The 26,046-nt window shown below is 36.5% G+C and overlaps 1 long non-coding RNA gene across 2 annotated transcripts in view; it reads right to left on the reverse strand.

The window, feature by feature from the left end:
- LOC111098319 overlaps nt 1-26,046 on the reverse strand; it is a 42,608-nt gene that overhangs the window by 13,442 nt on the left and 3,120 nt on the right. For both annotated transcript variants that reach the window (XR_005367925.1, XR_005367924.1), the window contains exon 2: nt 1,279-1,426. This is a non-coding gene — a long non-coding RNA (uncharacterized LOC111098319). The remainder of the gene's footprint in view (nt 1-1,278; nt 1,427-26,046) is intronic.

The raw sequence follows: 26,046 nt of genomic DNA on the forward strand, positions 1-26,046 counted from the left end.
ACTCCAAGGTTCATTTTTTCCTTCCTTCCTTCCTTCCTTCCTTCCTTCCTTCCTTCCTTCCTTCCTTCCTTCCTTCCTTCCTTCCTTCCTTCTGTCCATCTTTCTTCCCCCCCCTCTATTCTTCAGTTTCCTTCATCCTCGTCATCTTTTTTTTTTTTTTTTTTTTTTAACCTTTCTACTTTATTTCTCTGCAGTCACCATTCTTCAGTCTACTGTCTTCAACCTATAGTCATCCCAAGTAGGATCTGGTATGGAATCTTTCTGCTACCTTTTATTGAAATCTATTTCTTCCCTTCTCTTTCTTTTCTTTAACCCTGGTACATGGCAATTACTAAACCTAGAAATTCTTCATAAAACAAATATTGCTAATCATTGATATTGGTTAACTGGACAAAAGATTAACACTCCATTATTTAAAGAACTTTGAAATACATCTTTGCTTTAAAAATATGTCCTTTACTATGAACTTTTGTATGAGTGGCTTTTATTTAGGGATGTAATAAAATGAAGGGTGTTCTCAGTAGTAGTGTTTAAGAAGATATTGTTGAGCATTAATGCCTACCCATTATCTAATTTGTTACCTAGCAAGAGTGTGAGGCAACTGGTTAATTCTGAAGAGAGAAAGAAGTTCAGACATGATTGCGTGCAGCCTCAGAACAAATGTGATGAAGGCAAAACTAGAAGGATTACAGGGCAAAATAAGGACACTGGGAGGCTGGGAAAGTGGGATCAAAATTTTTATGTGAGGGGATTCCTCAAAATAAAGCATATCAAAATAAAACCAAGTAATGGAAGACATGTGCTATCTTTCAAATTTTGCCAGGGCAGACTCAGCCTGACTCACACTCAAACTTCTGACTTATAAAACATGCCCTTTGACCAGTGACCACTCACTTAAGACATAAAACAGCTGGATCTTGTTTTGGAAGTTTGGTGACCTGGGAATTTTAAATGATAAATGCTAAACAAAGCTTACCATAAAATAAATAAGATGCATCTTAATTTAGCCTGCAAATATTTAAGTCAATGGACTCTAATAAGCTCTCTGCCTAAGCTTGATAAGTTCTTGGGAAATTGATATAAGTTCAACAGAGAAACATGGTTGGGTCATTCAAGACTCTAGCTTATTGGTCTTCATGATTATAAAACTTTGTAAAAGATTAATTCTTTTTTAGGGTGACAAAATTAAAAGATTTACATGACAGTGATTTTTCAGTATTTGCATATAAATATGGAAAATTGCTATAAGAGGAAATGGAGATAAAAAACTTAACATACAGTATATAATTTATTCTTTCTAGGTAAATATGCAGATGCAAGGTTTCTAATGTGCACCATTCTGGCATCTTGTCTCATATGTGCAACATAAAACTCCGTATGAAAAAGATCCAGCAAAGTATTGGTTGTAATTCATGGTGCCTTTTTCCTACAATGAAAGAAGACAAAAATTCTTTGAAGTATGTGGTGGTTAGGCTTCCCGTATTTGCTTGAAACATTGTTGTCTCATTCTCCTTTCCCCTTCTATCTAATCAGTTAATTTCTGGCAGTTCTCTGTGCTTTGTCACACACATTCCTTTCTTTCCTTCTCCATTGCTGTTCCCTGTTTAGGCCAATTACTCCTTCATTTGCATCTCCTTTGGGAATTGTTGCAAGTGGATCTCCCCATCCAGGCTCTCCTGGTGTTGTGCATCTTAGTTAAAACATAATATTTTCATTCCCTTCAGCCATTCTGGTGTGAAATGGTATCTCATTGTGATTTTAACTTGTGTTTCTTGAATGATTAGTGAGATTGAACACCTTTTTGTGGTTAGTGGACATTTGCATATCCTGTTTGTGAAATGCCTGTGAAATCTCTTGCCCATTTTTCTATTAGGTTATCTGTCTTATTCTTATTAATTTTCAAGAACTTTTTGTGTATTATAGATACAAGCCCTTTGTTGATTGTATGTGTGGTGTGGGATTTCTACCTGTCTGTGGTATGTTTTCACTTTCTTTGTGATGTTTTTTGATAAAGAAAATTTACTAATTAAAAAAAAAAGAAAATTTACTAATTTTAATATTGCCCAATTAGTCAGTCTTTTCCTTCACTATATCTTATGTCCTATTTTATGACACAAAAGTCATAAAAATAATATCCTATGTTATCTCTTTGACACTTTATTGTGATTTTTTACATTTAAGTGCATAATCTTTCTGGAATTGATTATTGTGTGTGGTGTGACTTAGGAGTTGGTTACACTTTTTTTCCACTATATCAGCTTGCTAGAAATATCAAGCACTATACCATTCATAAAAAAAGATTATGACTATATCAGATAGCCACTATTCATGAAAAAGGCTTTGTGTACTGTGCTACAGAGCCAACTTGGTCATTCATCAAGTTTCCATATATGTGTGCATCTACTTTGTGACTCTGTTCTGTTCCATTGGTCTACTTGTCAAAACTTTGCCCAAACCATGTGTTCTTGCTGATTTTCTTAAAAAGAAAAAATATATACTTTTCTGGATTTATATCAAAACACAAGGGTAGTGAAGTATATAACATTTTATATATATATATATATATCCCATTTATTGAGGCATAATTCACATACAGTAAAACTCACTCTTCTTAGGTGTACAGTTCTGAGACTTTTGACAAATGCATACAGCCATATATCCATCAACAAATCAAGCTATAGAACATTTCCAACACCCTCAAAGTTCCTTTAGTCCCTTATAGCCAATCATTTTCCCTCCTCTCAGCCCTTGGCAAGCTTTGGTCTGTTTTCTGTTCCTATAGTTTTCATTCTTTCAGCAGTAGCTTTTGAAGAGAAGCAGATATTTTTAATTGGACTAAGCATGATTTATCAACTTTTCTTTATGGATCTTCCTTTTAGTGTTATATCTAAGGATTCTGTCTGATGTCATAAAATTTTTATCCTGCTCTGTAATTTTAGGTTTTACATTTAAGTCTATGATTGATCTATTTGAGTTAATTTTTGTACAAGATGTGAAATGTGAGTCAAAGTTTGTTTTTTGTTTTTGTTTTTGTGTGTGTGAATATTCAATATCCAATTATATATGGACTTTCCAAGTTACCATCTGTGGAAAAACTTTCCTTTCTTCATTGAATTGCCTTTGGGCCTTTATAAAAAATCAACAGGCCATATCTAGGTTTTTTCTGTATTTGTGCTTCCACATGCCTTTTAAAATCAACTTGTCAGTTTGTATAAAAATATCCTGCTGTGATTTGATTAGAATTCCATTGACCATAAAGCTGAGGGTCCACTTCTGGATTCTCTATTCTGTTCCATTGATCTACGTGTCTGTTTTTGTGCCAGTACCACACTGTTTTGATGACCACAGCTTTGTAGTACAACCTGAAATCTGGCATTGTGATGCCCCCAGCTATGGTTTTCTTTTGGTCAACTAATATTTGATAAAGGAGGAAAGACTATCCACTGGAAAAAAGACAGTCTCTTCAATAAATGGTGCTGGGAAAATTGGACATCCACATGTAGAAGAATGAAACTAGACCACTCTCTTTCACCATACACAAAGATAAACTCAAAATGGATGAAAGATCTAAATGTGAGACAAGATTCCATCAAAATCCTAGAGGAGAACACAGGCAACACCCTTTTTGAACTTGGCCACAGTAACTTCTTGCAAGATACAACTACGAAGGCAAAAGAAACAAAAGCAAAAATGAACTATTGGGACTTCATCAAGATAAGAAGCTTTTGCACAGCAAAGGATACAGTCAACAAAACTAAAAGACAACCTACAGAATGGGAGAAGATATTTGCAAGTGACCTATCAGATAAAGGGCTAGTTTCCAAGATCTATAAAGAACTTCTTAAACTCAACAGCAAAGAAACAAACAATCCAATCATGAAATGGGCAAAAGACATGAAGAGAAATCTCACAGAGGAAGACATAGACATGGCCAACAAGCACATGAGAAAATGCTCTGCATCACTTGCCATCAGGGAAATACAAATCAAAACCACAATGAGATACCACCTCACACCAGTGAGAACGGGGAAAATTAACAAGGCAGGAAACCACAGATGTTGGAGAGGATGCGGAGAAAAGGGAACCCTCTTACACTGTTGGTGGGAATGTGAACTGGTGCAGCCACTCAGGAAAACTGTGTGGAGGTTCCTCAAAGAATTAAAAATAGACCTGCCCTACGACCCAGCAATTGCACTGCTGGGGATTTACCCCAAAGATACAGATGCAGTGAAACGCCGGGACACCTGCACCCTGATGTTTATAGCAGCAATGGCCACAATAGCCAAACTGTGGAAGGAGCCTCAGTGTCCATCGAAAGATGAATGGATAAAGAAGATGTGGCTTATGTATACAATGGAATATTACTCAGCCATTAGAAATGACAAATACCCACCATTTGCTTCGACGTGGATGGAACTGGGGTGTATTATGCTGAGTGAAAGAAGTCAATCGGAAAAGGACAAACATCATATGGTCTCATTCATTTGGGGGAATATAAATAATAGTGAAAGAGAATAGAAGGGAAGGGAGAAGAAATGGGTAGGAAATATCAGAAAGGGAGACAGAACATGAAGACTCCTAACTCTGGGAAATGAACTAGGGGTGGTGGAAGGGAAGGAGGGTGGCGGATGGGGGTGAATGGGTGATGGGCACTGAGGGGGGCACTTGATGGGATGAGCACTGGGTGTTATTCTGTATGTTGGCAGATTGAACACCAATAAAAAATAAATTTATTATTAAAAAAAAAAACAAATCCAAGCACTGTTTAAACAAACAAACAAAAATAGAATTGCATTGAATCTATAGAGCAGTAGAGAGAGTTGACATCTTTATATTGTTGAGTCATCCAAAGCACGAACATCTCTATTTCTACATTCATTTGGGTGTTAATTTTCAGTATTTGTAGTTTTCAGCGTATAAATTTTGTGCTTATTTTGCGAGGTTTACACTAAGTATTTTATGTTTTTTGGTGCTATTATATATAATACCTTTTAAAGTTTAATTTCCAATGGCTCTTTCCTAGTAGGTAGAAATACAGTTGAATTTTTGTATACTGGCCTCATATCCTGTAAACTTCCTAAACTTGTTTATTACTTATTTATTGCTTTAGAAGTATTAAGTTCTTGGAGATACTTTGGAATTTTCTGTGTAGATAATTGTTGTGGTAGGAAGGATTGTGTTCCTTCTACTCCCTGTCCCAAATTCATGTTAGAATCCTAATCCCCAAAGGTGATGGTATCAGGAAGTGGGGCCATTTGTAAGGTGCCTAAATCATGAGGTTGGAACCCTCCTGAATGGGATTACTAACTCTTATAAAAGAGGCTCCAGAGAAATCTATAGCCCTCTCCACCCTGTGAGGATACAATGAGGAGTCTCTGACCGAGAAAGGGGTCCTTACCTGCCTATGCTGACACCTTGGTTTTGGAATTCCAGCCTCTTGAACTATGAAAAAAAAATCTGTTGTTTGTTAGTCACCCAGTCTGTGGTATTTTGTTATTGCAGCCCCAAGTGGACTAAGAGAATAATCATATAGCCTTTGAGTAGAGATGGTTTTATTTCTTCTTTTTATTGGACTTTTGTTTCTTTTTCTTGCCTTATTTACACTGGCTAGTACCTCTAGTCTGATGTTGAATTTAAGTGGTGGGAATGGATATCCTTGCCTTGTCCTTAATTTTAGGGAGGAAACAGTGTCTTTCACCATTTGTATGATGTTGTAGTAGATATTTTTGTAGATGCTCATTATCTACATGTTAAGAAATCTTCCTTCTGTTCTTAGTTTGCTGAGGTTTTTTTTTAAATCAGAAAAAAATGTTGGATTTTGTCAAATGCTTTGTCTGTGACAATTTAGATGACCATATGGTTCTACTTAGTCTGTTGATATGGTAAATTATATTGGCTAATTTGATTTTTAAAAATGTTGAACTGGTCTTACAATCCATAGATAAACCTCACTTGATATGAAATTTGTTTTTAAAAATATTGCTAGATTTGATATAGCAAATATTTTGTTGAGAATCTTTGTGTCTATGTTCATGAGAGATAGCCATCTGTAATTTTCTTTTCTTAAATTTTTTTCTGGTTTTGTTGTAAGGGTACTGTTAGTCTCATAAAATGAGTTGACATATGCTCCTTCCTGTTCTGTAATCTGGAAGAGCTTTTAGAAAGAATTATATCCCTTCCTTAAATGTTTGATAGCATTTGTCAATGAAAAGTTTCTTTGTTTAGAAATTTTTATATGTGAATTCAAATTCTTTTGTAGACATAGGACTAATAGCAGCCTATAGGATATAGGAATTCTTCTGAAGTGAGCTTTAGGAATTTATGTCTTTTAAGAAATTTGCCTATTTTGTGTAAGTTAAATTTATGGGCATAGAGTTTTTTTTGGTTATATTCCTTACTATCCTTTAAATATTTGTGGGGTCTGTAGTGAAGTGTCTTCTTTTACTCATGGTTATTTTTCTTTGTCTTTACTCTCAACCTGGGCATCCTGGTGAGAGGATTGTAAATTTTATTGATCTCTTCATTTTGGTTTCATTTATTTTCTCTGTAGTTTTTGATTTCATTGATATCCACTGTTATTCTTTATTATTTCCTTCCTTATGCTTGCTATAGGTTAATTTTATTCTTTTCAAACTCTTTTTAAGGTGGAAGCTTAGATACTGGTTTGTGACCATATTTTTTTAGCTGTACTGTTTTAGCAGCATCTCATAAATTTTGTATGTTGTATTTTCATTTTTATTCAGTACAAGATATTCTCTAGTTTTTCTTGTAACCCTCTTTTTGACTCATGGGTTAGTTGAAAATTTGTTGCTTGAATTTCATTGTATTGAGGGATATTCCATATATATTTGTTATTCGTTCCTAATTTAATTTCATTATAGGAGTTAATGTAGAGAAATCAGGTTTAGGTTTAACAGTTGCCATGGTTACCTTCAGCATGCCACAGTCTTTAGATTTCTCTAAAGATGTGCATAGGGTGAAGATCTGGGTGACTGAAAGTTTATCTCAATGTTTGCTTTCAACCCTTAGTTTTTAGCTGTCCTTCTTTGTACCTAGATGAGCTTTTCTCCATGTTCCCTGACTCTTCCACAGTAATAGACTGCCATGGTTTGCTATTCAGTGTTTCCTAGACCCATAGGGAGCAGGGCAGGAGGGTCCTTTGTTGTTCTGGCCCGTTAGCCTCAGCCAGGCCACTAGCACCTAGGACTCTGGAGGTGGAGTTTTCTCCCTATACCTCTTTCTCATGGCAAACAGCTAATTTTCTGCCTGTTTTATGGCAGGTGTTGTGCAGGAGGTTTTCTTGCTCTAAATCAGTGGCAGGAGACCTCTAATAGTATTGGCACAGGATCCTGGGCTCAGCACTGTTTCCTGCCCTACCCCAGGATAGAGGTGTTTTTTCCCATCCTTTCAGGAACAGTGCATCTGTTCTGCTACAGGTGTTGGCATTAACTACCCCTTTCTAGAGCTTAAGCCTTTTAAGAGAAAGGTCCCAGCAGAGGAGCAGGGCTTCGTGCCTTCCAACAGTGGTGGCTGATTCTCTCCTCTGTGCCTGTTATACAGAGGGAGTCTTCTCCAGTCTCTTGCCCTGTCTCCAGTATTTCTTGTGTGTACCAACTGAATGACTGTCAAAAAAAAAAAAAAAAAAAAGGGCTACAGGTATGTGGGAACTCTGCTGTGTTTGACTCCCTTTGCTATCATGGTAGCTTTTGCTAATGATGACTGGTTCCTTTTTGTTTTTTAGGTATAATTTTTGTAGGCTTTATTGAGATATAATTGACATATATAGCATTGTGAAAGTTTAAAGTGTACAATGGATTGATTCGATACGCTTACATGTTGTAATAGGGTTACCCACTGTAGTGTTAGCTAACACCTCCCACATGTCACATAATTCCCATTTCTTTTTTGTGGAGAGAAGATTTAAGATTTACTGTCCTAGCACTTTCAAGTACATAGCGCAGTATTGTTAGCTATAATCACATTGCTATGCATTAGATCCCCAGAACTTACTCATTTTCAAATTGGAAAATGGCTGATTTCTTTCTACTCACTTGAATGGAAACTCCATCTTCCTCCTGTGTTCTGTGACAGGTGAGACTATCCTTGCTCCCACCCCTCCCTGGCAAAGTCTTTCCCTCCTGGGATATTAGGTTGCATATCCTGAAATGTCAGCTCTCTAATGGGTTCAGAAAGTGATTTTGTAGTTTACATGGCTCTCTTACTGTTAGGTAATGAGTGACACTCTTCAGATTTTTACACTTTATGTAGAAAAGGAACAAAAAATTATGTTTCAATGCTTTTTTTAAAATTTATTTTTTATTGGTGTTCAATTTGCCAACATATAGAATAACACCCAGTGCTCATCCCATCAAGTGCCCCCCTCAGTGCCCGTCACCCAGTCACCCCCACCCCCCCCCCGCCCACCGCCCTACCACCCCTAGTTTGTTTCCCAGAGTTAGGAGTCTCTCATGTTCTGTCTCCCTTTCTGATATTTCCCACTCATTTTTTCTCCTTTCCTCTTTATTCCCTTTCACTATTTTTTATATTCCCCAAATGAGTGAGACCATATAATGTTTGTCCTTCTCCGATTGACTTCTTTCACTCAGCATAATCCCATCCAGTTCCATCCACGTTGAAGCAAATGGTGGGTATTTGTCATTTCTAATGGCTGAGTAATATTCCATTGTATACATACATAGACCACATCTTCTTTATCCATTCATCTTTCGATGGACACTGAGGCTCCTTCCACAGTTTGGCTATTGTGTACATTGCTGCTATAAACATCAGGGTGCAGGTGTCCCAGCGTTTCACTGCATCTATATCTTTGGGGTAAATCCCCAGCAGTGCAATTGCTGGGTCGTAGGGCAGGTCTATTTTTAACTCTGAGGAACCTCCACACAGTTTTCCTGAGTGGCGGCACCAGTTCACATTCCCACCAACAGTGTAAGAGGGTTCCCTTTTCTCCGCATCCTCTCCAACATCTGTGGTTTCCTGCCTTGTTAATTTTCCCCGTTCTCACTGGTGTGAGGTGGTATCTCATTGTGGTTTTGATTTGTATTTCCCTGATGGCAAGTGATGCAGAGCATTTTCTCATGTGCTTGTTGGCCATGTCTGTGTCTTCCTCTGTGAGATTTCTCTTCATGTCTTTTGCCCATTTCATGATTGGATTGTTTGTTTCTTTGCTGTTGAGTTTAAGAAGTTCTTTATAGATCTTGGAAACTAGCCCTTTATCTGATAGGTCACTTGCAAATATCTTCTCCCATTCTGTAGGTTGTCTTTTAGTTTTGTTGACTGTTTCTTTTGCTATGCAAAAGCTTCTTATCTTGATGAAGTCCCAGTAGTTCATTTTTGCTTTTGTTTCTCTTGCCTTAATCAGAATAAGTTATTACTCTTGGAGAGGTGATATAATAAATTCCTGTTTATTAGAGATCCAAGTTAACACTTTGAACGTAAATGTTAAGGGCACCACAGTGTTTTCTAGAGTGCTATATAATGATAATCAGTATTCATAATGATGACATTGAAGCATTTTTGAGACCCCAAATTGCTGTTAGAGTCATCAGAAGATACTAAATATAGTTTTAGGATTATATTCATTTGAGGAATATTCCTTGAGCAATAGGAATCAAAGTATGATATCTATGATTATATTAATTTTGCAACTAACTTAATTTGAATGTATAAAATTTACTTTGTTTTAAGGTAGTATAATAAATATTTTAAATGTTTAGGCAACTGGACATATTGCATGTAAGATTTTATGCAATATATGCACAATCTCTTATATGTGGTCAATGCACTAGCACAGTACATTACATGTTAATTTTACTAGAGGCTACTTAATGAATAGGAGATTCACAAATACAAATGAAATAAAAATTTTACCCTTAATTTTTTTCTATCTTTTAGAAGTTTCTAATGGATACCAAATTTAGTAGGCTTTGTTAGGCAGAAACTGAGATTTAGTAATATTATATAGTTACTCAGTTTCGTTTTATTTTACTCTCAATGAGACTTTTAATTCTATCTTTGTAGAAATTAAAAGAAGCCTGGATTATATTTTGTGAAATAGAGACAATATATAATTTTACTTGTCTACAGTATCTAGAAAATTGCAAGGTGAAACTTAAAGCATTGTTGGAACTCACTGAATATAAATAACTGTACTTCATTTGGCAAATGGTGATAGTTCAGCATACATGTTAGATTAAGATTAGTGTTTAAGATTAGTGCAGTACAATATGTGCTTTAAAAATCTCCATAGCTAAAAAAAAAAAAAAAAATTCCCCATAGCTATTAATACTGTAGAGGAATAGTCTTGACATTTATTTATCCTGAAAGATTATATTCAACATCTGTTTTTTTAAATATATGCAGAACACACTCTAAATGATTATATCAGTTGCATTTTTTAAAAAAATATGAGATGATTAATCTTTTTCTTATTGCAGAATGAGATTTAGAATGAATTACAAATCTGATTTCAGGGGAAAGAAATCTTGGCCATCACGATTCAATTTTGAGTTCCATGAATGGCATATGCTTGCAATATTATCAGTTTTGTATCAATATTATAACTCTAAGCAGACATTCATCCACTTAGAAAATCAGAGGAAAAGACAGCTAAGGCACAGATGGCTTGAGTTTTCCCCTTTTATATGTCACAATGAGACTTTGCTACTTGGACTATGAAGTTGATGGAGAACATTATATATTTATTTGGATATTCAGCAAGGCGAAGAAGCTAGTGGGGAGGATTTGACTTAGGATACAGATAAACTTAAGTGATTCCTGGTTGTCCAGTATTGATAGGATTGATATGATTGTATCACAAAGCAGTTAATCAGTAATACCTTTGTACCACTCACTCCTCCTGGGGAAATGTTCTTGTGGTTATACATAAACTTGATAGTTTACATAAACTTTATAGTTTTAGTTTACACCACTCTCAGTAACTCATTGCTCACACCCGAAACAAGTAGAATTAATTCTTTCCATCACTAAAACTTAATAGAGCATACATTGTGGCAAAGACCACTAACTGTGCTCATGGTCACAGATGGATGCAGAGGTGAAAGGAATGAGGGGAGAAAGAGAGAGGCAGGTGAGGTATGCAAAAAGAGTCTGTTGGTAGTTAACAAAAACAGTGTCTGGCATGATATAGATTACACTCAAGGAAAGAATTACTTGATAAGGACTTGTGATTTAAAGTGAAGGTCAAGAATTTGCAGATGCACAGTAAAGACTGTGAAAATAGTAATCAGTATACCATCAATATATGACAATGACAGATATATATTTATAAAACCATCCATTCTCACTCAAGGTAGTAGGTATATTTTCATAATTCTATTTCCATTCTAATTTACTTATTCCTAGAAATAGGAGCTCAGAGACAAAACTTCTTATCTTCTCTCTTTTGCATATTGTCTTTCTTGGTGTACTCCAGAGATCTGTCCTTTATCTTGGCATAGGGAATAGTCAATAACAGTAAACAGTCTCATAAGTCAGGTGGCAAATGCTCGGGGAGGACCTCCTTACTTCCTCATGTTTCCCCCTGTAGAAAGCCAGGTGATCACATGGGGAAGTGGTAGTAATCCATCTCCTGGCCAGACACATGCACTAATGTGGTATCCAAAGGGGGGGGGAGACAGTTCTTTGTTTCGGGTTCATGTCTGCAGGCAAGCCCATGGCCTATTTTTATATAGTCCTTAAGCTGTGAATGGCTGTTACTTTTTTAAAGAATTAAATACTGTCATGACCACCACCACTAGGAGATGAGAATAAATATGTGACTTTGCAAAGCCTAAAATATTGGGACGCCTGGGTGGCTCAGCCGTTGAGTGTCTGCCTTTGGCTCAGGGCGTGATTCCGGAGTTCCGGGATCAAGTCCCACATCAGGCTCCCTGCATGGAGCCTGTTTCTCCCTCTGCCTATGTCTCTGTCTCTCTCTCTGTCTCTCATGAATAAATACATAAAATCTTAAAAATAATCTTGATATTTACTATCCATCCCCTTACAGGAAAGTTTACTGACCCTTGTCCTAGATTATTTTACTTATCCCTGTGCCAGTTTATAGGCAGAGTCTCCTTGAACTCTTGGAATTCCTGCACAAGACAAACAGACATGTTCTCATGGTTTTGGAAACTATAAGTCCAAGATCACGATGCCATCAGGGTTGGTGTTTGGGGTGGCCTGTCTTCCTGGTTTGTAAATGGTCATATTCTTGCCGTGTCCTGATATGATCTTTCTTCTATGAGTGTGTGGAAAAGAGAGATCTCTGATGTCTCTTCCTCTTCCTTGAAGACATCAGTCCTATTAGCTTGTGGTTCTACTCTTATGAGCTCATTTAACCTTAGTCATGTCCTTCTAGGCCCTGCATCCAATATGACTGTATAGTCACCGTGGAGGTTAAGGCTTCAATTCAATGTGAATTTTGGGAAACATAATTCAGTCTATAATAGATGTGTAGGAGTCTTTGAACTATAATTGCAACTTTTCTTTAAGTTTGAAATTTTATACAGATGAAAATTACAAGAAATAAGTGTCCTATCCCTCCCACCCCAAGCATTCACGAACACTATAAAAAGTACCCTGTATTGCTGTGGCCTTGGGAGGCACAAAGCTAAAGGGAAGAGCTGGGGAAGAACAACTCATGTGAACTCTTCAGCTCTTGCCAAGTTTGATTTCTCCTTTTTCTTAGTGTAAATTGAAGAAGAGAAGTTTTTATTTGATTATAGAGGCCAAATGATTCACACATTTTAAAACCTAGAGAAAAAAACTGGGATAATAGAGATGCAATGTAATTCCTCAACCATCTTGAAGTAATCTGAATGACAGGAAATAACACATGTACTCTAAGTGAATCTGTTGCCTGGTACACAGGGTTAGCTATTTAGGAGGTCAGTAAAGCCATTTGCCTGAGAATTTTGGGTACTGCTTGATCTCTGAACACATTTTGGATTGAGAGTTGTTTCTTAGAAACATTTTGATCCTTGTGAGGCTTGTTTGTAAAGCTTTGTTAGGCTGAACCAGTGCAACTTTTGGTCTAGGGCTAATTTCCTCCCCCACCATACCTTCTGAGGTGATAGTACTGCATAAGTTACCCTGTTTTTACTCTGGCTGGTAGTAGCATGAACTACTTTACTTCAGACTTTGTATGAGCTCTGGTGATTATTCCTTCCCGCTTCTTTTGAATGATGTTTTCCTGGTCTTTGGGGTAGTTTCCTTATCCACATGCACTGACCTGAACTCATCGAAAGCTTTGAAGTTCTCAGTGTGGTGCTATCCTCTCCAGTGCTCTGCTGCTGGACTCAAGTGAATAGGCCTCATAGGTGCCCCTCTCTGTCTTTTCAACTTTATGAACTGTTGAATTCTGCCTGGGGTTCTCTTGCCCTGCACCGTGGCCTGGAAACTCTCCAGTCAGCAAGATGGGGCAGTCATGGGGTGCCATCTTACCCTTCTCTCAGGGATTACTGTCCTTTGCAGCCTAATGTCCAAAGTCCAGAAACCAGTTTTGCACATTTTATTTGGGTTTTTAATGGTTTCAGATGGGAGGCTAAATTCAACCTGTTACCACATCTTGGTATGAAGAAGCAGAAGTTTCGGTGTCTTCGTCACATTTTTTCCACTTAGTTCTCCTCTTCCCTGATTCTAATGTGGTCTGTGGCTTCTCCAGGGTTGAACTGAAGGAGGACGGGACAAAAAGGGCTGAAAAGTCTTCCTGGACTGGTGCAGTTGTAACCTGATGGGGCTCTCTCCTGTCAGGTGTCTAAGTGCTAACTCCCTTGTGAGGCTTTAGCTGTTGAGGTCTCTTGCTAGCAGTGCCCTCACAGGGTGTGCATGCCTCCTTTTCCTGGCTGCTACAGTCGTCCCTTAGCTTCTGGCTTCTGGTGGTCCACCCCTTACAGACTCCTCTTTGGGATTACCTTGCACTTCCATCTAGTTCTTTGGGTAGCGTCCCTTTCAAGGACAACAATATGTGCCCTAGTCAGTTTCTTACTAGACTCTTCAGGAGTCTATCACATTCTAGTTCCATGACTCCTAAACTCCTGAGGTCACAGGTCAGGTTTTCTGGGCCATTCTCTGGTCCATTTCCTCACTTGGCTTATGGAAAGGAGAAACTTAGAAGAAGAAAAGCATGACAACACATTGACAGCTCTTTTAGAAAGTTATTACTACCAAATTCTCTATCAATATTTAAGACCCTCCTTATATATCCTTCATGTAAGGGTCCAATTAAGGATCTACATTTAGAGAGGGGCAGACTGGGAGGTGAGGCTATATTTAACAGCAGATTCTCTGTAGATGGCATGGTGCATTTTTTTTCTAGAATATACGGGTCTTTATCAGCCTTTATTTTCAGTTTTGGGTCTTCCACAGAAGTTGAGAAGGGGAAAAGTTCAATTTTAACACCTTTTCTCATGTATGAGGCATTTAATTAACTGAGCAATAAAATAAAAATAAGTTTCTACATTTAAATTTCTATTGACTTTTCATGTTTTCTTACATATGTTAATGTGTTCTGGGAAGAAAAACTATAGATACTGTGAGTTCAGTTCAGTCTGTTTTTCAAAACAGGTGGTTCCCAAAATTTCAGAAAACAAAGTATTCTCCCCAGAGCTATTCCTTCTTCTGACACATTTACACACAAACACTCCTACATGCACACAGTTCTTATATAAGCCTCAAAACTAAAGTCTTCATGAGAAAAAAAGGAAATTGAGTTTATTGGGGAACTCATCAGCTATTCTCTTATTGATGTTAGTAAAAATTGGCCTGGCATTGTCAAATTGTTTTTCCTTCTTACAAATTTTCTTTCAAATCTCAATCTCCATTTTGAATTTGCTTCTTGTTCTATACTCACTGTGCCCTATTCACAGCATCCTGGATGCAGCCTGATTTCACACCTCTTTGCTTTTGCTTATGCTATTCCCATTTTCATTCTTTGTGTAGCTCATTTTCTGAGATATGGCTGAGGTGTCTGGGAAGCTGTTCATGACCACTGCCTGCACTGGGTCAGGTGTCTGATGTGCTCCTAGGGTATCTTGTATTTACCTTTGCATGATACTTAATAAGCTGCCTTGTTGAAATCATCTGTCTCTCCTACCAGACTGTGAGTTACTTGAGCACAGAGCTGTTTTCCTTGTTTGTGTTCCCAGTGCTTGGTGGATAATAGAAGCAGTCATAAAAACTAACATTTTTTGAATACTTGTTTTATCTCAAGCAAGTTCCAAGCATTCTTTTTTTTTTTTTTTTTTTTTTTTTAGTTCCAAGCATTCTATCTACTAATCACATAAAGTAAGTACTATTATCTTATTTTATAGATGATGATTTTAGCCATGGAGAATTGAGGTAACTTGCCTCGGTAAGTGGTAGAGTCTGGTTTAACTTGGATAATCTGACCCTAAAGACCACACTTAGTTACTTAACAAGTGTGGGTGCTTAATAAATTCTTATTGAATGAATGAATAGCTCTTTCGCTTTGCAGTGTGTATTTGCTCAACAATGTAAAGAGTCTATTAAGAACTCTATTTAGCTATGCAAAGGAAACTTTTAGACAAAGCGCAGTCTGGAAGCCTCAAAATGATTTCCTGTGTTCTATAACATATTTGATGTCACCCCCTCCCTTAAGCTCCTGGGCTGGGTGCCTTTCAGATCTGGCTTCTTTTGTTTCCCTTAACTAGACCCCTTTCTGTCTGATCTCTCAACCAACCAAGTGGTGGCCACTGCAGGTCTGACTAATCAACACTTTCTTGGTAACAGCAATACCTCCTCAAGGCTGTATTCACCTGTTCTATCAAAATTAGAATCCTTGCTAATGAAAGCTATTTTGAATTCCATTAATTGTAGGCAGCCCTGGCCAATATCAAAGAATAATGTTATCATTATTAACAAATTTATTATAGTATGCTATTGCCATGTCAAAAATTACATTCCCAAGTAAGAAATTGGAGCTATTTCTCTAGTGACACACAAGGAAATTGGTTAAGGATTATGAACATACTTTAGAACAAACATGATTAGGAGGTGTGGGAGGCAAAATAATGGCATCTCCCATAGATGTTCATATCCTAATCCCAAAACTCGTAAATACGTCACCTAACTTGGTAAAGAGACTTTGCACATGTGATTCAAATTAAGGAATTTGAGAACAGGGGATAATTTTGAATTATCTGTGTGGGCCCAATCTGATCACAGGGGTCCCTTCCTGGCTGTGGGCAGAAACTATAAAAGGCAAGGAAGTGGACTCTCCATTATGCCTCCAGAAAGGAATATAGCCTTGGAGACACCTTGATTTTAGCCCTCATTGGACTGTAAGAGTTTTTTGTTTGTGAATTTTTTAGTCTGTGGTAACTTGTTACAACAGCCAGAGAAAACTAATATAGCCAATGTTTTTCCAGCTTTGGCCCTCTGAATTAGCAGTATCACAATCAAATTATCTTTAAGAGCAAGGAAAATTATCAGGGACAAAGAAGGACATTACATAATGATAAAAGGGCAAATTTCATAAAAGGACATAACATTCTTTAATGTGTGTATAGCCTAACAACAGAGTGTCAGACTATGTGAGGCAAAAACTGATAGAACTGCAGGGAGAGATAGAAGAACCCACTATTCATAATCATAGTTGAAGACTGTAACACTCTCTACAGAAATGGACAGATCCAACAGGCAGAAAATCAGTAAGGACATAGTTGAACTTGTCAACACCATCAGTCAACTAGAGATAATTGACACCTATAGACTATTTCATCCAACAGATTACACATTCTTCTCAAGCTCACATGGAACATTCACCAAGACCATATTCTGGGCCATAAAGCATACATTAATAAATTGAAAAGAATAGAGATCATATAGTATGTATTCTCAGACAATGATGAGATTAGACTAGAAATCAAAAACAGAAAGATAATGGGACAATCTCCAAATAGTTGGAGGTTAAATAATGCCCTTCTAAAATAATATCAAAGAAAAAAATGTGCCACAGGAAAAAATCTCAAAAGAAGTTAAAAAATCTTTTGAACTAAATAAAAATGAAAATATAATTTATCAAAATTTGTGGAATGCAGACAGAGCAGTTCTTAGGGGGAAATTTATAACATTGAATAACCAAATGGTTAAAAATAGAGATTCTGGGGTGTTGCTACAGATTCACTGAGTTGGATCTCTGAGCATAGAGTAGAGCTTGGAAAAAAATAGCCCCAAGTGATTTCACTGCACCCTAAAATTTGAGTGTTCTTGGATTAAATTTTCTTCCCAATCGACAATCATGAAAATGAAGACAAATTACTATTACTATTACACTATTTTGAGGAGACTAATTCATTTGGGTATAAATAGAAACACCTCCATTTTGTTTTTCTAATAACAGCCCCCTCCCACCCTATGCTATACACATTTCCCACCAGCTAGAGACTCTTAAAATATCTTAGGCTACATTCTGTAACTTCTCAGCCCTTTTCAGACATTATTTTAATGGTCTCATTCTATTACATCTTTTTTTTTTTTAGATTTTATTTATTTATTCTTGAGAGAGATTTTATTTATTTATTCTTGAATATTATTTATTCACACACACACAGAGAAAGGCTGAGACACAGGCAGAGGGAGGAGCAGGATCCATGCAGGGAGCCTGACGTGGGACTTGATCCCGAGTCTCCAGGATCAGGCCCTGGGCTGAAGGCAGCGCTAAACTGCTGAGCCACCTGGGCTGCCCTACATCTTTTTATTTAAAAACCTTGATTGATTATCTTCATAAAAGATCTCTTCCTGAACTTGTTACAAGCTAGAATCAGGCTAGGGAGGAAGGGAGCTGGAGGAGGAACAGAGGAGAAGGCAAATGCTTTCTGACTTGAAGTTGGTGCCTTCCCTGGGTTAGATGATATTGAATTTATTGCCCAAGGGCTTGCTTTGGATAGGTGGTAGTTCCAAGGTGCACCCACAAGTAGCACCCCTAGGCACTGGTGATTGCTAGTGAAATTTGTTCACATCTTTTGGATTACTCTCAGCTTAAGGCACTGAGAGTGCCTTCTTTCTCCTCTATACCGCAGTGGGACTGTTGCCTTCAATCTCACTTAGCTGCCCAGGCCAGCATTCAAAGATGTGGGCCTTTGGGAATACCTAGAATATATCTCCTTGGAACAGAGACTTGAGGTGCCCTGTTTCTCTGCTATTTTGTCTTTTCATATTGTTTTTCCCTTGTTTGTCAGTACTTCTGGCCAGCCATTCAACTGGAGCTCCTGTCTTAACCTCTAAATTCTTTTCTTTTTGACTTTGGACAAAGGATACATCTGGCTTCCCTCAGTCGCAGGATAGAAGGAATGGATTCCAAAAATATAGGCCTATCCCCTCCCCATGCCCCCTGCCAAGCTGACTCATCTCTGTTGTTGTTTTTTGTGGTGAGTGTGTATGGGAAGTCAGAGTTCATTGTAAAGCCATATTTCTGAGTTAGTCCTCTTAGTAGGACTTTTAGGGAGATCATAGGCTTGCAGAACCTAGAAGATGGGGTAGACAGCACCTGTTGTCTTTAGCTATGGGCCTAGATACTGGTTCCAGGAAAATCAGAAAACTCTCACTGAATATTGTGTTATGCTCCCTGGTGGAAGATCGAGATCTGTTTTTGAGCCAAGAAATAGCAATTGTCATCAAAGCTGTTTGTGCAGTATACTAATTTCTTCTATGTATTAATGGCATGAGTCATTATAGATGAGCTTTTCCTCCCAGAACCTATTAGAGACTCTAAATCATAACTGGAATTTAATCCTGGATGGATCAACTTAACTTCAAAAAGCTATCTTAAATGAAGGCCTCTGTGTGTTTCCCAAGTTGATAGTTTTAGTATGGAAGTAACTGTTCAGATTTTGAAATATCAGTATTATGTGACTAAAATTCTTCATGTTTAGAAAACCAGCCAACTATGATAAAACTGCTGGAGGCAGATGATGTAGGATGGACGTATTGTAAAACTGGGACTAATTATTTTTTTTAAGATTGATTTATTTATTTTAGAGAGACAGAGAGTGTGAGGGATAGAGAGAACATGCGTGCACATGCGTGCAGTGGAAGAGAGCAGAGGAAGAGAGAAACTCAAGCAGACCCTGTGCTGAGTGCAGAACCTGATGTGGGGTGCAATCCCTTGAGCCTGAGACCATGACCTGAGCCAAAATCAAGAGTTGGATACTTAACCAACTGAGCCACCCAAGCGCTCCAAACCGGGACTAATTCTAAGAAATATCTTGGTGCAATAAAATCAGCCATGATTCCAAGCTATGCAATTGAGTTTTCATTCAGTCAAATTCTTTGTAAGCCAAAACATTCTTTCTGTTTGTTGTAATTTTGGTTTATTTTAGCAGCACTTTCTACTATGATGAGTTTTCTCATATTTAGCTGATTGAAATAAGGAAAAAAAACCCTCTGAGTTTTAAATTTCTTTTTATAGCTATAGAACCAAATTTGACATTATCAGTGAATTAAAAATGTATAAAGTTAAGACCTAAGGTTTAAATCAAATGGGAATTATTGAGATTGAGGTAAAAATGAAGTAATTTAAACATGTATGTGAACAACAAGGAAATATTTGATGAGCACACAATCTTCTAAGCTTATAAATGTCACAAATTATTTTAAAATATTTGACATTTAATAAAATCCAAGCTCATTGTACCCAGTATTTCCCCCCTTATTTATTTATTTTGAAACCATATGTAATTTTTTAAAGAAGATTTAATTCACATGTTTTAAATTCATTTGGCTATGTCATCAAAATCCTATTTTGTAAGAATCACATTGCATCCAAGTAGTCTTTTAGTGTATTTGAAAATGTCTTAAAAAAAAAAAAAAAAAAGAAACTGTCTTTTTTTTTTTTTTTTTAATCTTTTTTTCCCTTGTTAAATGGGACCATATTTTTTCTCTGGTAGATGAATTCAAACAGAAAGATGTGTTTTATTGATAATTCTGTAACTATGAATGTCAGATTATTTTATTAAAATATAAAATGAATTTTTTATTACAGAAATAATTTTGATTACTGTCTGCATTTAGAGAGCATTTCATTAGTTGCAATGATAGGACTGGCAGTTGTAATTATAAAGAGTCATATAATTATTTTGTAAAACTGTAAACTGAAAGTTCCAAGCCAAATTCCACTTTTGATACATGAAGCAGGATCTAGTATTATTAAAAGCATACTATATGTCAAGCAATGGACTCAACACTTTATGTATAATTTAAAGGCATTTTAGTTTTACATTCCTTTGTGATGAGCATCTCAGAGAAAGGACAGCCAAGATTTAGTCTGGTTAGGTAATTGCCCAAGGCCATGCACAGGGTAAGTGGTAAAATTAGGGTCTAGACCAGGGTAATCCACTTCCAAAATTGATTCTCTGTGGCAGAAAATAATTCACTTCTGCATTAATTATTGTAGCTAAAATAGAAATGTATTATTGATTTTCCCTGAGATGAAAAGGATTTTAATATTCCACTCCAAGTTATACTGTGGATATTTATAATTAAAGATTCAGTATATCCATGGACCTGGGGATATTTGCAAAATAAATATCTTCCTTTATTTAGACAACTTTTTAAATCCATTTACTGTATATTTATTAGGTGTCTACTATATACAAGTAAATTATTATTGAAAACGTTATTGATTTCTGAATGTTCTGTCGCAAAAGCTTTACATAGAGTACCAATTAGTTTTAAGAAAGAATTAGTCTTTGCTGTTAACACCAGCAAAACAACAATTACCACTACTATATTACCAAAGGGATGTATTAATATGCTAAAGGGCAAATTTTGTTACCTAATTTTGTTTTTCTGTATTAGTAGAGGTCAATCATGTGATAGTCAAAAATGACCCTCAAATCTCAGTAGTTATTTCTTGCTCAAGCTTCATGTCCAATGTAGGTTGGGGGAGGAGGGACCTACTTTAGTCATATAGGAATCTATACTGATGGAGCTCCATCTTTTCAGGTGGGAAAAGCTGGCGAATTCCTTCTATTAATAATGCACTTTCCTGAGCTAGTCATGTGGTACACTCAGCTTCAGGGGGGCAATAAACCCAGCCACAGGAGCATAAGAGGACCAGAACTCGGTGAGCAGTAGAGTGTCTGCTACACCACCTAACCTGTCTTTGTTTTTAATGAAATAATTTATCTAGATTTTGTGCTGGTTTATAATTATTTTTGGAAATGAAAAGTAATTAAAATAATCATGTTCAGTATAGATCAAATTCAGTTTGTACATAAGTATATTTCTTGAAGTGTTAAATATGCACTTTTTAGTAGTTAAAATTACAATCTGGGATGTGATTATGCATTAAATAATTCAATATGTACACTTAAAATAGCTTTTGCCAGGATCACCATACTGTTTTAGAAATCTGGTATTTGTGTTAGTTAGATGTGTTATTTAGTAGTTAGGTGATCCTTGTTTCCCCATCCGTGCTGATTCCATCTTCCTCTTTGTTAATTTTCTCTATATTCCACTCTATTACATGGGTTTAAAAAAATATGGCTTTCCCCTTCTTATGGGTTTATAAATTAGCTCTAGGGTCAAAATAAGATCACTTTGGGTAATGTAGCAGAGGAGACAAAAGTTCTAACGTGGATACATTTCTCTTGCAAATGTAAAACCAAAGCTTTGCATTTTCCCTTAGGCCTCACCATCTGTAGTAAAGCTGTATGGAAGGGGGCCAGAAAGTAAAAAAAAAACAAAAACAAAAACCAAAAAACCAAAACCAAAACCAAAAAAAAAAAAAAAAAAAAAAAAAAAAAGATAGGTGTTGGAAACTGTATGAGAACATTTTTTTAAACCCTAAAGACTGCTCTGTTTTGTTTAAACAAAGCCTTTCTTTTACCAAACATCCTCAGCAATTGTTAAAATTTTCCATATTGAACTGAATTGCTGGATAGTATTGGAATTAAAATGTTATTCCCTGGAACCAGTTATTTAGTTTTCCTGTAAAATAGTAGTGATTTGTCACATTTTTAAGGAGAGGTGTTTCTTGATCTAAAATATTTTAGGTATCTTGGGTTTAAGATTCTTTCACACCCCTTATGGGAAAGCATCCCTAACATGATGATGGGAATCCATGAGATACCACTACTGATTTATAAAAATTAAGTTTGCAACTTTTATAACATTTTAAAAAGAGAAAATCAAAGTAAAGTACTTTTTAAGATAAGCCACTTTATTGTATAGATTGTAAGGGATAAAAGCATTACTTGAATAAATTCAGGTGTGTTGGCAAAGGGGCAAATGTTTGTATAAGTGGTAATGGAAGTAAGATAAAACACTCCAGTAAAACACATGGAGGAAAATTATGGCATTTGGTATTTCCTGTGTATCTTAAGTAGTTATTATTTTATTTTCCTCCAACTTTTTATTGCACTAAAAATCATTGAGAGCACCCTAAGAAATTTAAGAACAATTATGGAAAACAATGACCCAAAGAAAACTATAAAATAACAAGAAATGAAGCAACATGTTCAAAGTGTTCAATGTAATTAAGTATTTTCCATGGAGAGTAAACTTTGACATGTGACTTGGCAATTGTGTTCTTTTGTATTGTTTAGTTGCTGCTCTATGGAGACCAGACTTACATCAGCTTAATAGTGAGGGACTTGGCAATTGTTTCCTTGACAGTCATTCTGAAATTCTTATACTAAAATAAGTTTTTGGTCATTTTTTTCAATTAAAAATTTTGAGAAAAATTCTTGTATGAGCCAATAAGATGATGAATGTAATTTAACTACTACTGCATTCTTCACATTTTATCTCTGTGTTGGAGTTTTAAGGAAGGTTACTAACCTCAGTAGATTTCCCAACTCTAGATGGTAGATAATAGTGGGTAGACTCAAATTTCTCTTTTTCCTTGAACTCTTTTGCTTTAGTATTTCCTGTAGCCATTTTAGCAAAGAAATGATAACTTTTAGGTTTTAAAGTTACTTCTGTCACTACTATGATTTTTCAGCAGGGTGGTGGGCAAACACATTATTGACACCATCAACAAGAACATTTTATACTTAAGAGAGAAAGGCGATTACTTAGTTATTATTTATAAACTCTCCTTCCTACCATTGGTCCATCATCCCTTTGGTTATGATTTTGTTTCTGTTGAGAGCAAGGAACAGAGAAAACAGTTGTGCCTCATTTGTCATTTCTACCTTTTTGTGAATGAGCTGATAAAATTCTTTCTTGTATTTTGTACAAATGAGAGAAGAACATAAGATATGTCACTGGTAGAGTCTGGTGGAGAAAGCAAAAGGAACCCAGAGAAAGGAGAATGGAGAAGGGCTGTAATAAAATGTCACCTACTTCCTAACCTTACTGAGAAATTATTTTATGTGTTAATAGCCAGCTTTGCAGAAATAATGAGAAAGTCAGTAGGAAACATTTTTGAATCCAACCTAGGTGCGCCCCCTTCATTTTCCTGGATTGATTTAAAGTCCCTTTAAATCACTTTTGGGGCAGTGTTGACCTAACTTCTTTCCAAACCAGTAAAATGTATTTCTCAAACACTCCAATGACTTGCTTTTTGAGTCCCTTCAGCTACACAATGATTGAATCATTTCTAAGTCATTGACTTTCAATTTTCAGGAAAATGGATCTCTTTAGTAGTCTACACAAAGACTATAAAAGCCTGGTTTGAATAAATGTTACAAGTTGCTAAGCATATGGATACAGACTGGATGGCACATTTATAATTCAATTGGTAACCAAATATTTGCTTTTCTTAAAGGAAGTGTTAGCATTGAACATTTCTTCCTGGATTGAGCTTAGGCTATATATGTGTGTGTGTGTGTGTATTTTTTTAAGCTGTTAAAAGATGTTTATGTGGTAAACAGCATCACCACCTGTCACCTGCCACTTAAGTCCTGAAGCAAACATTTCCTGGTCACACTATTAGAGCAGGTGAAGCCCAGGATGTGATAGCGAAAATATCCTGGACATTATTCTGTTGCTATCATTAGCTACCATAAGGAAGCAGCATGAGACCCTGGGAAGTGACTGCAACATTAACCAGACTTCCAGATGCTCTTGAGTATTCTTACTCCTGTGCTAGAAGGAAAAGAGCCCCTTGGAGCCCTGCCACTTTCTGCAGCTTTGGCAGCTGCTGGTGGCTGAGCCTAAGGGGTGGAGGATGGAGTTGGGACTGATTCTAGTTCCAGAAGCTATATGGGAAACATGTTTCCTTTCATGGGGCTTAAAGTAATTCTGTGAGGGAAAAAAGTTTCTAATTTTACTTTATTTGATTCTAAGAATTGTAGAATTAGATAATTATGGAATTAGAAGATATTTTAGACATCCAACTCTGTAGTTTTACAGTGAGAAAATTAAGATCTAGAGAGGGTAAGGGATTGCCAGACTGTGGAGCCAAGTTTGTATAGAGGCTGATGATTTTTGTCTCTGTTGATATTTGAATAGTTTTACTAAATTAGAGTCTTGATTTGGAATCAAGTATAGGAATTTCAGTCCTATATTTTGTTGTGTTGTGTTACATTATCACATTATGTTTTATGCTATGTTGAATGTTCCATTGTTGAACACAAATGAAATATTTCTAGGGCTATTTTCACCGTCTAGAGACCACAGAGCTGTTTGTTTTGTACCTCCTTTTCCAACAATATGGCTACTTTCTTCTTTTCCTTTTCCAAACAAATTCCTCACGCTCTAAACATTAAGTAGAGCTTAAACAAGAAGCAGAGTGTTTCTTAAGGTCCCTAAAAATGTGGTTCTCCCAGTTCTGTCTGTATGTATCCCACAGTGCCCTGTTTCAGTGCTCCAGAGACTGTCCCCTGCTAGACTCATGCAAGTAGCCGAGTGAGTGGTGGTGGCCCCATGTTCCAGTTCTTGGTGCTGCATCAGATACTCTGAGCCTCTGGTTTTCAATGAGACCTCCAGGAATGACCTCATAGCTTATGGCTTGGGTGTTTAGTTCTGTTTGATTTTCCTGTTTTGTCTATTCTCTCAGGCTCCTTTACCACTCAACCTGGTTAGTCCTGTTCCTGTATCCTGAGAAAGCAAATGTGTCTCTCCTTTGTTGCCTTGCCCCATCCCTAACTCTGTGAAAATCCTACTTTAAAATGCTTCACCATGATAGTCTTTTATGCCTTTGCAACGAAACGATTCAATTTCACATTTCCTATTATCTTGTTAATGTTATCAAAATTATCTCATTTGTTTGGTATATAGACCAAGCATTTTTTTTTCTTAATGAAACTTAATTACTGGTTAGATTGCTGATATTGCCTTTATTTATACACCTCCAACTGTCTGTACAAATGACAGATCATCAGGGTGCTTGAGTGACTCAGTTGGTTAAGTGTCTGCCTTCAGCTCAGGTGATAATCCTGGGTCTTAGGATCTAACCCAGAGTAAAGGCTCTCTGCTCAGCAGTGAGTCTGCTGTTCCCTCTCCCCCACACCTGCTCATGTGCTTCCTCTCTTTCTCTCTCTCTCAAATAATAAATAAAATCTTAAAAAAACAAATGGGGGACCATTAAAAACTGTTCACATGTATAGTCAGACACCTTTAGAGCAATTTTTCTTTTATCCTAAAATCACAGTGAAGTGTATTCTTCTAAGAGCTATTTGTTGAACAGCAATGTAGAATAATAACTCTCCTTGGCACCGTGAGAAAAAGTATTTTTAACCAAAGATTTTGAACTCTTATTAATCTTTCTCAGAAGCAGTTGTATGCAAATTCATAAAAGCTGAAGCTTTGTTTTAATTCAACCTTTAAAAAGAAGAAAATGACTGTCCCCTTTCCTAAATCTCTTCCTCTAGGTCCTTGGTCCTTAAGAGAACAATCAACATAGTTTAAGAATCACCATTTTAAACCACTAAATATTCACATGGGCAGCTTCAAAATTGGGAGTGTGTTATATTCCAAAAGAATGTAAATTAATAGTTTTAAACCCAGAATTTAAGATGTTTCTGGTCGGAAAGTAAGTCGGTATGGTATTTTTGGAGAGGGGAAGAATTTGGCAGTTTAAATTAATATTATTTTTCTCCTCTAATAAGATTCAGTAAT

Source organism: Canis lupus, chromosome 12 (genome assembly GCF_011100685.1).
Source record: "Canis lupus familiaris isolate Mischka breed German Shepherd chromosome 12, alternate assembly UU_Cfam_GSD_1.0, whole genome shotgun sequence".
In the NCBI taxonomy this organism is placed as follows: domain Eukaryota; kingdom Metazoa; phylum Chordata; class Mammalia; order Carnivora; family Canidae; genus Canis; species Canis lupus.